Below are 13,917 nucleotides of genomic sequence, written 5' to 3'. Positions count from 1 at the left end.
GCCCACCCTATTGGCCTCATTTTAACTTGATGACTTCTTTAAAGACCCTATGCCTAAATACAATCATATTCTGAGGTGCCAGGGGTTAGGACTTCAACATATGAATCTTGGACACGATTCAGTCCAGAACAATATATATCAGAGATAAATAAAATAAAATACCAATGTTAACAAGTGGAGAATCTAAATGAAGCTTTTACAGATGCTCCCCGCACTACTCTTCAACATTTCTTCAGGTTCGCAATTTTTCAAAATAAAAAATAAAACTAAAACTGATAAAAGAAGAAGCATTTTGAAAAGAACTTGTCACAGGTACTGTTACTCAAAAATATTCTTTGCCCCTCCCCTGAGGGAGAATTATCCTTTCTTGCCCCATGGGTGGCAAGCTTGGTCACATGTATCTTGTTCATATGGGGAGCTCTAGACCAGGCCTGTTGACAGAAAAGGCAAGAAGCCAAGGAGATACTGTATGATACCATCAACCTAAAAAGAGAGGTAAACCTTGGCAAGCTCAAAATCGTCAAAAAAGATGAGCTTATTCGGGAAGAGCAGGGGAATTGCAATTCAGGACACGCAAACTATAGCAAGCTACAGGTCGTCCATGGGGGGTTTGCGGTAGGCTGTATGTATGAGTAAGGAATATAAAGAGAAAAGAATTCAGTTGGAGTCTGATAAAATCAAAACAAATGGAGACCAGCTTTGGAAATTCCTTCAGCAGACAAAACCAGTCCAGTCATGCAAACAAAGCTCAATTCAGCTTATTTCGTGAGATCAACCTGACCTAAGTCATTTCTTGTTCGTGCTACTGGAAACCGTCTCCCGATCATTTCAAGAAATGTCCAACATCGTCAGTTTTCTATAAATCGGACATTTATGGAAGATCAGTCTCTCAGTCCTAAAGTTTTGTTTTCCTGACAGCACATGTGTGAGATTTTCTATTTTATATCCTTCGGCTCCATTTCAGATTGAAATTCTTTCACAATACTGTAAATACTGTAGGATACCATTTATATGAAGCCCTACCGTCTGTGGATACATATGTGGTACGAGTACAAGCCCACGAGCTTTAGAACAGTGGTTGCCTCTAAGAAAGAGGAAGGGGAAGGGCAAGTGGGATGCGGAGTGGAGGGTGGTTTTTTTTTTTTTTTTGCACTTCTTTTAAAAAATAACTTTCCGAAATAAAGATGGCAAAATGCTAAGATTTGTTAAAGTAAAATAAATAAGGCTGGATTTCCTCATATGTCATGTAAAACTGCCACTTCCATATGTCAATTACAGTTGAGTAGCAACAATTTCATTTAGCTTATTAATAGTCCAAATGTTTTCCTGTAATGCTGAAATATTCATAATGAAAAAGAAAAGCAAAGCAATGGTAAGATATCAAATGAATTTAAGCAAACAAATAAATACATCTTAAGTACAATGGTAGTGTTCCTGCCCTTTCTGGAAAAGGCGTTTTGTCCCCACAGAGCGTCGGCACCATGGAGGGTGGGACATTTGGGATGATGCCTGCTCTCAACCCCCCTGAGCAGGAGGATGAAGAGAGTCCGAGATCCTAAATGAAACAGAGTAGATGGTTTCTGACTGTCTTTTGCATTTGGGAATTTTCTCTGACCAAGGCATGGTGATCTGGGGAGAGAGAAATGTCAAGGAGCCAAAACTGCACCTGCTGGGTTTCTGGCTTGAAAAGCTAGTGTGGAGAGTCTGACAGCAGGTACCAAGCAAAGAGACGGTGCCGATGGGTGTAATAAGGTGATAGTCATGCTACTGTCCAGGATAGAGATACAGTTGATTCTCATTATTCGCAGATTCTGTATTTGCAAGTTCAAAATTTACAAAATTTATTTGTAACCCCCAGATCAATATTTCCCGCACTACTTGGTCATCTGGTGACATGTGCAGAAAGGTGAAAATTTTACATCGTTCAACTTGGAAGTTCCCAGCTGAGGCTGAACAAGGAAGGTGACGTTCTGGCCTCTTATTTCTTTCTTTTTTTTTTTTTTTAAAGATTTTATTTATTTATTTATTTATTTATTTATTTATTTATTTATTTTTTAAGATTTTTTATTTATTTGCGAGAGAGAGAATAAGAGACAGAGAGCATGAGAGGGAAGAGGATCAGAGGGAGAAGCAGACTCCCTGCTGAGCAGGGAGCCCGACGCGGGACTCGATCCCGGGACTCCAGGATCATGACCTGAGCCGAAGGCAGTCGCTTAACCAACTGAGCCACCCAGGCGCCCCTTATTTATTTATTTGAGAGAGAGAATGAGAGAGAGAGAGAGAGAGAGAGAGCATGAGAGGGGGAGGGTCAGAGGGAGAAGCAGACTCCCTACTGAGCAGAGAGCCCGATGCGGGACTCGATCCCGGGACTCCAGGATCATGACCTGAGCCGAAGGCAGTTCCTTAACCAACTGAGCCACCCAGGCACCCTCTGGCCTCTTAGTTCAACTCTCAGTGTCTTTTTTGCAGCCTATGTAATGCCACATTTTTCACGTTTGTGTTTGTTTTGTTTTGTTTGCAATTTGGTCATTTAAAATGGCCTCAAGCGTAAGGCTGAAGCACTATCTAGTATCTGTAAGTGCAAGGAAGCTGCAATGTGCATTATGGAGCAAATATGTGTGTTCCAGAAGCTTATAGTGCTGCTGGTTGTGAATTCAATGTTAATGAGTCAACAGTGGGAGTTTTTAAACAGAAACACAAATAAAGCAAGGTTATATATTGACTGGTTCTGGGGCATGTAGCTGGCTCTGTCAGTTGGGCGTGGAGGCTTCTTAAAATAAAAAAAATAAAATATGCTGATTGGTTCGTGAAAATGTTGTGGCCAGAGGTTTACGGGAACCTAACCCTGTGTTTCCCCTGGGGACTGTAGTTTAGTATTCAGAAATTCAGGGTCCAAAGCGACTTTATAGAAGATAACTACCGTGAATAATGAGAATCAACTATAAATGGAAAGAACTGCTTTGAGCAACAGACCAGATCCAGCCCCTACGTTTCAAATGCCAAGAAGTCCTAATTTGGAAGTGATGGTGGACGGTGCCCAGAGAGTTCTTGTGCAGGACTTGTAATAGATAGGACGCAGTTAAGGTAGTACTTGGTTTCCGAAAGCACAGGATCTAAATTTGGTGTAGTAGGAAAGAAGGACTGTGCAGAGATGGGCCTTCATGGATAACATGCTGTTCTGAGCCAACACTTTAAGAATGAAGATGGCCCCAGAATAAACCTAGCTGTAAGCAGCACCCCATTTGACCTTTTTAAAATGGATACTTTAGGAGTACCTGGGTGGCTCAGTTGGTTAAGAGTCTGCCTTCGGCTCCGGTCATGATCTCGGGGTCCTGGGATGGAGTCCCGCATCGGGCTCCCTACTCAGTGGGGAGTCTGCTTCTCTCTCTCCCTCTGCACCTCCCCCCACTCATGCTCTCTCTCTCAAATAGATAAATACATTTTTAAAAATGTACAGTTTACAGAGGAAAGAAAAAGAAATAGTGGAATAGCATTTTAAAGAAATATTCAGACACACAATAGCATGTCCATATAAAGGAGGTAAGTGTCATTCACAGGCACTTGAGACCAGTGATGAGCCCAAACTGGAAACCAGTGAAAGGAATCTGCCCTCTATTTTTAAAAATGGTCTAAATGGTTCAGCAATTCCATGTAAGAACACGGGTGCTGGCCCATAGTGGGCACTCAGTAATACTAGTAACGTGAAAGTGCTACTGTCTCTCCTTTCCTTTTACTACCTTGATCTCATTTTAATAAAACACTCGTGCGGCCAGGAGGCAGTATGGTATACTATACTGGTTAGGATTTGGGTCCTGGAAGCAGAGATATCTTTGTTTCCAACTTGAAGCCAATTGCATTGTTGATCAACGTGCCTCAACTTCCACATCTGTAAATTGGGTATAAAATTGTATTTAATGCATAAGATTGTTTGCGGATTAAATGACATAGTATAGCACAAACACTTAATAGGATACCTAGAGTATAGTAATAAAAGCTAGCTAATATTATCATAAGCCTTCGCAACTCTCATTGGCTTTCTCATTCAAGAATATGACATCTGGGGCGCCTGGGTGGCTCAGTTGGTTAAGCGACTGCCTTCAGCTCAGGTCATGATCCCAGGGTCCTGGGATCGAGTCCCGCATCGGGCTCCCTGCTCAGCGGGGAGTCTGCTTCTCCCTCTCCCACTCCCCCTGCTTGTGTTCCCTCTCTTGCCGTGTCTCTCTCTGTCAAATAAATAAAATCTTAAAAAAAAAAAAAGAATATGACATCTGGCCTGTGTACAGCAGCTGTTCACATTTAAAGAACTTTATAGACAGTAACTCTGCTTTAAAAAATGATTATGCACTCATTTGCTTTGATACACTCAAATAGGCTAGCTAGAATAGTCAGCAGGCTCAAGGTTGGTCAAAGAGCTTTTTGAAGGAATAGAATAAATGACTTCCTTTTCATTTCTTTTTTTTTTAATTTCTTATTTCCCTTTTTTTCAAGGAAAATGTACTTAAATGTCACCTCTATTAGCTGTATATTGGTAATCCAATACCTTGCAGCCAGATACTTTTCCTGAACTCCTAATTTGTAATTTGTTCTCTGTATATTTTTCATTCCCTCATTTCAAGCACACATCAAAGTTCTTCATGTTTTCTTAACTAGGGAATTTTTGCAGAGCTGAAAGCAAAAACCCACCACTCTTCCTGCCTTTTGTGAAAGCCTAAACACAAGGAGGAGATTGTGTTGGGGGTCCTGGGAGTGAGGGTATGGGAGAGAAGGACAGCACTTTAAGGAAAACATGGGTGAGGTGGAGAAGGGGAGATAGTCTCTGGATTCAGGAAAGGAGACTGTTTTCTGCAAACCTGTCCCTCCCTGTATCAGCACCTGAGAGGTGTGGTGCAGAGACCAAGGAGGAAACCCCAGGCATAGGGTTCCCAATCTCAGCAAAATTCCTTCGCCAGCAAGTAGCAAAGAAGCATCCGAGCCACAGGACCATAAGGGACTTTGGGAACCAAGACAATGGGACCACCGGTGTGGCCAATGATGGATGGAGAGCCAGCTTCCACCCTTTGCCACTGTAAGATCTCCATACATGGTAGAGAAGAGGCCCAGTGACAACTGGAAATGAATCCCTGCCTTCATCTTAGCAAGATGGGGAGCTAGAGGGGTGCCTGGGTGGCTCATTCAGTTAAGCATCTGCCTTCGGCTCAGGTCATGATCCCGGAGTTCCAGTACTGAGCCCCGCATCAGGCTCCCTGCTCAGCGGGGAGTCTGCTTCTCCCTCTCCCTCTGCTTCTCCCTCCGCTTGTGCTGCTCCCTCTCTCACTCAAATAAATAAATAAAATATTTTTTAAAAAGACGGGGAGCTAGAAACCAACTCCTAGTTATCTGAAAGAAAGTAAAGAACAGATTTCTGGCACACGGAGTTTGTGCTCTGAGATTCACAAGGACCTCACACCCAAAGGAGAGACAGGGAGGCCTCCTACACAGGGCTGGGAAGGAAATAGAAATGATCACCTGTGGGCATGTGGCTGTATTTATCTGAAAATATAATGATTATGGCCTGTTATCAAATATTTCAAGGTATCTGACTTTGTAAGAAGTCGTCCTCAGAGGTAGAAATTATGGCAAAATCAAGAAAAGCAAAGTCAAAGCAATTTGTCAGATAGCATTCTCTAGGCTGGAAACAGAATTTAGTTAAGAAGGGGAGGCTCTATCTCAGCGAAAAATGTGCAAGAAAACATTTCCAATAAACTGGCTCCATGCCAGGTCAACGCATAAAGGAAAACTCTGCAGGAAATTTTTTTTTTTTTAAGATTTTATTTATTTATTTATTTGAGAGAGAGAGAATGAGAGACAGAGAGCACGAGAGGGAAGAGGGCAGAGGGAGAAGCAGACCCCCTGCTCAGCAGGGAGCTCCATGTGGGACTCAATCCCGGGACTCCAGGATCATGACCTGAGCCGAAGGCAGTTGCTTAACCAACTGAGCCACCCAGGCGCCCTCTGCAGGAAATTTTAATTTGCAGATTATTTTCTGCCCTTCTACATGAGATCCGACACTGAAGATTTTAATAAAAAGAAATGAGATCACCAGGATGATGATTATACCAGAATAATTTTGACTCACTGTAATAATAACAACCTTTAGAACAATATGACAATAGGTTTTAATCTCTAGTGTTATCTTAAAGGTAGAATCATATCCTGCAGGCAAATTCCCTTGTTTTGGTATCTAGTAGTCTAAATTCTGTCATGATGCCATTGGGTTGTCTAATGAAAATAAGTTAAATAAGCATGCACAGACACGTGCACACAAATTTCTCTGTCCCCAAAGACGAGCAAATTAAATTTATATTTACTTTCTCTGTACAAAGCAAGGCATTATTCTCAGCATATATTATCAATCAGAGGTTGAGAACTTAAATGACTACGTATGTGCCGGGAGGGTTGAGTCAATTGTTCGTGTATTAGAGACCACGTTCCCCATCTCAGGGGACAATATTGATTACCTCTAGCAGATGGTGTTTTTCTGAGGGGATGATGGCCTGATTGGGACAGGCCTCCCGATTTCTAAAGGTGAGCTAGATTTTCAATGTAAAAATTCTCAATTTCTAAATGTTAGCAGCTAGTTCAAAAATGTTAAGATGTTCTCTGTTGGCCAAACCAAACATACTCTCCATGGGCTCTCAGCTGTGGCCTTTGCTATGAACTATATTATATTAGTGTTATTGACAATGCAAAAGGTTTAGATAGCAATGTACTTCAGGAGTGTGCATGTGTGCGTGCACGCGTGCGCGTGTGTGTGTGTGTGTAAGGGGGCAGGCTGTACCGTGTTGAAGGGTGAAGAAATGGAGGGAAGAAGAGAATCAGAAGCAGTGGTTTTGCTCTTTTACCCTAAGACCTTCAGAATTTATATTCATCCCTGCTCTATTCTGCTTAGCCCTTAATCAAAGCCCCCCTGAGAAGCCCAGCACAGAGATGTTACTTGGAATACAGGCTTGGATGTGACCCCATCCATACCTAGCCCCTGTGGAGTGTGGATCGGTGACCTGTCAGGTATGATACCAATCTCCAAAGCTCTTTTTTTTTTTTTTTTTAAGATTTTATTCATTTATTTGACAGAGAGGGACATAGTGAGAGAGGGAACACAGCAGGGGGACTGGGAGAGGGAGAAGCAGGCTTCCCGCGGAGCAGGGAGACTGATGCGGGGCTCAATCCCAGGACCCTGGGATCATGACCTGAGCCGAAGGCAGATGCTTAACGACTGAGCCACCCAGGCGCCCCTCCAAAGCTCTTGATAAGGAGCACGGACTCCCAGAAAATCAGCTCCAGAAATTCCAGATGCTGTCATGGAGGTATGTCACCCTCCTCCAGAATTCTCCTGCCTGGGAAATCAGAAAAGCCTTTTATCAGTACTTCGTGCCTTTGAGTTACACCACTGGGACTACGGTGAAGCAAGCAAGACATCTGGGGTATGAAATTTTTTTTTTTTTTAGATTTTATTTATTTATTTGACAGAGAGAGACACAGCGAGAGAGGGAATACAAGCAGGGGGAGTGGGAGAGGGAGAAGCAGACTCCCGGCCCGAGCAGGGAGCCCAATGCGGGGCTCGATCCCAGCGCTTGAGCTGAAGGCAGACGCTTAACGACTGAGCCACCCAGGCGCCCCTGGGGTATGAAATTTAAGAGGACTAGTAGAATATAATTTGGCCATAGAGAGGAAAGGAGTGGTGATGCAGGCTCCAAAATAGATGGCCCTTGAAAACACGCCAAGTGAAAGAAGCCAGTCACAAAAGACCACATATTGTATATTCCATTTATATGAAATGTTCAAAACAGGAAAATCCATAGAGACAGAAAGTAAACTGGTGGTTGTCGAAGATTATGGGGGCTGGGAGTGGGGAAAGGACATAAATGGGGAGTGGCTGCTAATGGGTCCTGGATGTCTTTTTGGGGTGATGAACAAGTTCTAAAATGTATTGTGATGATAACGGTAAAACTCAGAATAAAAATCACTGAATTGTGCATTTTAGAAAGGTGAATTGTATGGTATGTGAGCTATATCTCAATAAAGCCATTATAAAAAATAATAAAAAGTAGAGATGCAGATCCCGCTCAACTGGAAAGAGCCGTTTTGGGGCCTGTAAAGGAAAATGTAAGGACACATCACTCCTTGTATGATCCTCAGAGAGAGGCCCCCTCAGCACCCTGGTGCCTGGACCCACTCTGGTCCTGAAGAGTTATCTTAATCCCAAATTCAGATTCAGATTGAACCAGTGTTTACCCAAGCAGCTGCCATTGCTCTACCTTTGGGTTCTTTTTCATTTTTCTTCTTCCTACAAACCTACCTTCACTGATTCACTCTACAAAGGATCACAACCTTCATGCCAGGTCTCTGCTACAGGATAAAACTAAGTCACTTGATCTTGAGAAACTTAAGAGCCTGGGCCAGGGGTGGGGAGGTGGCCTTAGCCTTTTTTTGTGACATAAGATACCTGTGGACTACTTCTCAGATTCTTTTTTTTTTAATTATGCAAAAACAATCAAATACAGTAATGTAGTACAAAAATCTTTAAAAAAAGAGAGAGAAAATTTCCTCGAAATTTGCCCGAAAGTGCAAACCTGAGAGTAATATTTTTAAATGCATAAAATAAAACACAAGATTGCCAAAGAAACTAATTATTTTTGGAAATACAGGTATTAAATATAAGCAAATTGGGCTTCTTCAGTAATGCATTAAGCGACAAGATCTGACTGCATGTTTAATAACCACCATACTTTTGAAGTAGAGATGAGGGATCTCAAGGATTATGAAGAGGGAGGAAAGTATCTGGGGGCACGATGAGAAAGTCATAGGTGGTGTTAATAAACTGTGGTCTCTTGCCCACATTCATAATTGTAGACAATGCTACATTTCAATGAGCATTTAGTGACAATAAAGACATAACTTTGTTTCCCACTCAGGTTCACGGACCCCAGGTTCACGGAGCTTAGGGACCTCTTGATGTTTTGGACCCGAAGTTAAGAACCTCTGGTAGTAGGGACGGACGCTCTGTGACACGTTGTGACAACATAGCCTGGGGGGAGCAAGGCTGTGAAGAGTCAGCTTTGGGTTTGCGTGTCCATCTACCCCAGCTAATATTACAATCTGGGCAAGCTCAGCATCTTCACCTGTAAAGAGGACATAGTGATGGTGACCATCTCATAGTGTTGTCACGTGAAGAGGTAAACACACACACATAGAACACTCAGCACAATGTCTGGCATGCAGAAAAAACTGGGGTTACATTACGAATTTTGGACATCCCTATGGGCAGTTCTCAGAAATAGCCATTCAGGTATTTTGACTTTATAAAAAAAATTATGACTGACTTCAGCCAAAGTACAAATTTAAAAACTTGTTTCTGTGTTAAGGTTATACAGTCTACTTAAAAATCTTCCTCTAGGGGCACCTGGGTGGCTCAGTTGGTTAAGCGACTGCCTTCGGCTCAGGTCATGATCCTGGAGTCCCGGGATCGAGTCCCGCATCAGGCTCCCTGCTCAGCGAGGAGTCTGCTTCTCCCTCTGACCCTCCCCCCTCTCGTGTGCTCTCTCTCTCACTCTCTCAAATAAATGAATAAATAAAATCTTTAAAAAAAAAAAATCTGGGGCGCCTGGGTGGCTCAGTTGGTTAAGCGACTGCCTTCGGCTCGGGTCATGATCCTGGAGTCCTGGGATCGAGTCCCACGTCAGGCTCCCTGCTCAGCAGGGAGTCTGCTTCTCCCTCTGACCCTCCTCCCTCTCATGCTCTCTGTCTCTCATTCTCTCTCTCAAATAAATAAAATCTTAAAAAAAAAAAAATTAAAAAAAAAATCTTCCTCTACGTCGAGCAAATCTGAAAGATCCACCTTTAAAAGGCTTTCGAATATCACTCAGTCCCATTTACACGCTTAAGTACTTTCAAATATTTTAAACTGCACTTATAAACACAATCGATTAGGGGCGCCTGGGTGGCTCGGTTAAGTGTCCAACTCTTGATTTCGGCTCTGGTCATGATCTCAGGGTTGTGAGATCAAGCCCCGCATCTAGTTCCCCCACTCAGCACGGAGTCGGCTTGAGATTCCCTCTCCCTCTTCCTCTGCCTATCCCCCCATCTTGCGTGCTCTCAATTTCGAAAGAAACAGGAATACATAAATAAATAAATACAATCAATTAGATTTCCTTTTTAAACACTCACTTGTCCACTTTGCTACTCCAGAGTGTGGTCCCTGGAACCTTGGTTTTATGGAGGCACTTGTTAGAAATGCAAGCTAGCCCCACCCAAGACCTACTGCATAAAACCTGCCTGTCTACAAGGTGCTCAGTGATTATTGTGCACCTTAAAGATATGCAAAGCCCTACCACTCCAGACCTACTGAGGCATAATCTGCATTTCACAAGGTCCCCATCAAGTATTGTGCGTGATAAAGCAGTAAACTCTGACTAGCTGAGCTTTCCAAAATAATTTATCAACTTTTTATAGTGTATGTAAAACTTGTGTTCTCTTAAATGTTCCAACAATCTACATAAATTTAATACATTTAACTTTCTACTCCTGTAAATCAATTACTCAAATATACATGTTGATTGGCATTAGAAGGCTGTTCTGTTAATCCAATGGTACAAATTTTCTTGAATCCACAAAATATCAATTATGCCCAAATTCCTTCTTATCCTTGTAATATTAAATACTATAATTTTGAATTATCTCCAGCTTTTTCATACTTAATTTTAATAATTTCTGGATTTTGAGAAATGCTTAATAAACTAAATTAACAAACCAAATAAACTTATATCATTCCACATAATTTTAGTTCACTGCTTAAACCTATTAAATATTTAAAGAACTAATCCCAATCAGATAATAGAGGAAGGACCACTTGCCAGCTCATTCTATGAGGCCACTGATACAGACATCCAAAGAAAGGAGACCTACAGGCTATTGTTCTTTATGAACTCATATGCAAAAATCCTAAACAAAACAGTCGCAAACTGAATTCATTAATAAGTAAAAGTATTATGGGCTATAAACAAGTGGGATTTATTTTACATAATTTTGGAGGCTATCTTCCCATGTCATATTTTCAAAAGATTTTTACTGAGAGAGAGAGAGCAAGTACACAAGTTGGGGGAGGGGCACAGGGAGAGGGAGAAGCGGACTCCCCACTGAACAGGGAGCCTGTCACAAGGTTCCATCCCAGGACCCTGAGATCATGACCCCAAGATCATAACCTAAGCAGAAGGCAGATGCTTAACTGATTGAGCTACCCAGGCACCCCTTCATTTTTGGTACTACTTTACCCTTAGACAATACAATGTTAGATTGGATGCCGGATATCTCAGGAATTTTTCTGTTGGGAGTCAGAACCTTTACATGAAGTCCTTGTACTGTAAGGTGAATTTTGTTATTATTAGTGCAATGAGAAGTACAGCAGGACCTTTAAAGGAGTCTAGGTTGGTGGGGGAGATTCAAGGAGTCACGCTGACTCTTTTGTGCCTGAGAAGAGGGCAGGTATGATGGGACATTCCAGAAGGAGAGGGAATGGATAGTGTGAAGTGAGCTTCTGTCCCTGTTCTAAGAGAAAGAGCGTGGTCAAGAAGCTAAGAGGAGAGGTAGCATCCCCAGGGGCAAAGGAACAAGCTCAAGGCAAGGATGCTTTTCCCTTAAGACAGCGTAGGTAACAATAAATATAAAGCTCCCCCCCCCCCTTACCCCTGTACTATATCCCAGGGGCAGATGCTTCACAAGTTTACGGTTTCTTTTCCCCCCCTTTTGGGAGAACAATTTTTAAATAACCATACTATAGAGTAATTATATTTTACTTTGGTATTTATTGATTAAAAACTTTTTTAAAAAATATTTTATTTATTTATTTATTTATTTTAAAGATTTTATTTATTTTTTGAGAGAGAGAGAATGAGAGACAGAGAGCACGAGAGGGAAGAGGGTCAGAAGGAGAAGCAGACCCCCCGCCGAGCAGGGAGCCCGATGTGGGACTCGATCCCGGGACTCCAGGATCATGACCTGAGCCGAAGGCAGTCGCTCAACCAACTGAGCCACCCAGGCGCCCCCAAAATATTTTATTTTTAAGTAATCTCTACACCTAATGTGGGGCTTGAACTCACAACACAGAGATCAAGTCACATGCTCTTCCCACTGAGCCAGCCAGGCGCCCCTTACTTTGTTTTTTAATTACAAACTCAAGATCAGATTAGGTTCTCATATTAGGTTCCCTTTTACTATTTTGGAACAAGCAGCACATCTGCCTGCGATTTGACAAGGGTCCTAAAAATTTCCTTGGCCCAGCTCATTATGGTTATTTTCATTCTCTCACTGATAACTTTCATTTCCTTCCCTGAAACTTCAAGAACTTCCTGTGGGGGCAAAGATAGTGAGAGCAAGTGGGATGGGCAAACCATTTGCAGACGTTTGTGTTCAATGAGCATTGGGATGTATCTTTCTGGTCAGCCACACGGAGTTTGAGTTCACTGAGAACAGTGGAGGCCACAGACAACCACAAGAAAGTGAAGGTGATTCCTACCTTTGTGCAGTTAGCAATCTAGTTTGAGGCTAAAAAGCATGAGGCACATAATGTAACATGTGACTCGAAATAAATAGCTACAGTTTACTGAGCAAGTAGGGGACATAAATTTGGGTTTATTCCTGTTTCAGCACACTTTATTTTTTTTAGTTTTTATTTTAATTCCAGGTAGTTAACATACAGTGTTACATTAGTTTCAGGAGCACAATACAGTGATTCAACAAGTCAGGGTATATAAACTTTGTGCAAACACACATGCACACAGTTTAATTCTCATAAAAGATTGGGAGGTGACAAGGTTAAATCTTTCTCTGCTCTTCTCTTTTAACCTATAAAAAACCCCTGAGGTTTAAAGAAATAAAGTGGCTCCCCAAGTCACCCAGCTAAAAAGCTGTGGGGTCAGATTTTGAACCCAGGCAGAGAGAGGTTTCTGGACTTAGACGCAGCTTCAGTTAAGATTTCAGTAAGTTTTAATGACGGAGCGATTTGTATTTAACTTTAAGGCCACCATGGCCAAGTCATTTCCTTAATGTGATCCTCATTTGCCTTATCTGCAAAGTGGCTCTCTCTTCAGTGGGTTGTTCTGAGCGACTGAGAAGGCACAGGGCAAGCATTTAAGCACATCCGTAATGTATAATGAAGGCTCCTCCCAGTCAAGTCAACAAGTGAATTAAAAATAAACTGACATGACAGGTAACCCTCAGAGGGGACTCAGGTCCCTCAAACTCCAGGATCTGCGCTGACTATACGCTTCACTGCTTTTATTCTAACAAACACACCCCTGAAATCCAAAGGGGGATACAGAAATTGCCTCCTCCCCATTGTTGCCAAATAGACTTACCTGCCCACACACTTTTCCTTAATCCTATCTGATTTCCCCACGCTTTATTCTTTGGCATGTCAGAGGTCTGACTCAGCGCTTGATGGGCGCACGCGGCTTGAAATTAAAAGAAAGAAACAAAACCTCCCAAGGAGCCGCCTTTTCCCTCGGGTGAGGCGGTCATACGCCAAGTCTCCTCCCTATGGGGGGACCTCGGTGTCCCACATGACGCTGCGCATTCCCCCTTCTTCCGCGACCCCCGCCAATTCGGTCACCACGACGAGCCAAGGCTTGTAAGCGGGAGGGAAGGGGGGGGTTGTTAAAAATGTCCCGCTGGCAGATTTCGGAGCCGCTGGTCTGTGCCTACCCCGCCCGGCCCCCCCAGACCCCTCTCCCCTCTCCACCACTGCCCCGGCGCGGGGAGCTAGAGCCGGGAAGCGCGGGCCAAGCGCGGCTGCAGGATGCGGCGGCCTAGGGCGCAGCGTGCGCGCCCCGCGGCCGCGAAGACTCACCCGCAAGGGGGCCCCCGCCGCCCCGCCCCCGAATGCCC

At 43.0% G+C, this 13,917-nt stretch overlaps 1 long non-coding RNA gene across 1 annotated transcript; it reads right to left on the bottom strand.

Moving 5' to 3' along the window:
* Positions 1 to 8,528: 8,528 nt before the first annotated feature.
* LOC123836876 (uncharacterized) lies at positions 8,529 to 13,896 on the bottom strand. Its single transcript, XR_006789098.3, has 3 exons — positions 13,880 to 13,896; positions 13,389 to 13,484; positions 8,529 to 9,158 (listed from the first exon to the last, which is right to left on the bottom strand). It is a non-coding gene; the product is annotated as an uncharacterized LOC123836876 (long non-coding RNA).
* Between the last annotated feature and the right edge of the window lie 21 nt (positions 13,897 to 13,917).

The sequence above is a fragment of the Mirounga angustirostris genome, unplaced genomic scaffold, assembly GCF_029215605.1.
Source record: "Mirounga angustirostris isolate CCGP_5_RB_7025 unplaced genomic scaffold, mMirAng1.0.hap1 SCAF_8, whole genome shotgun sequence".
Taxonomy (NCBI): domain Eukaryota; kingdom Metazoa; phylum Chordata; class Mammalia; order Carnivora; family Phocidae; genus Mirounga; species Mirounga angustirostris.
Note: the sequence above shows the minus strand (reverse complement) of the source record. Positions and strands in the feature narration are given on the sequence as shown.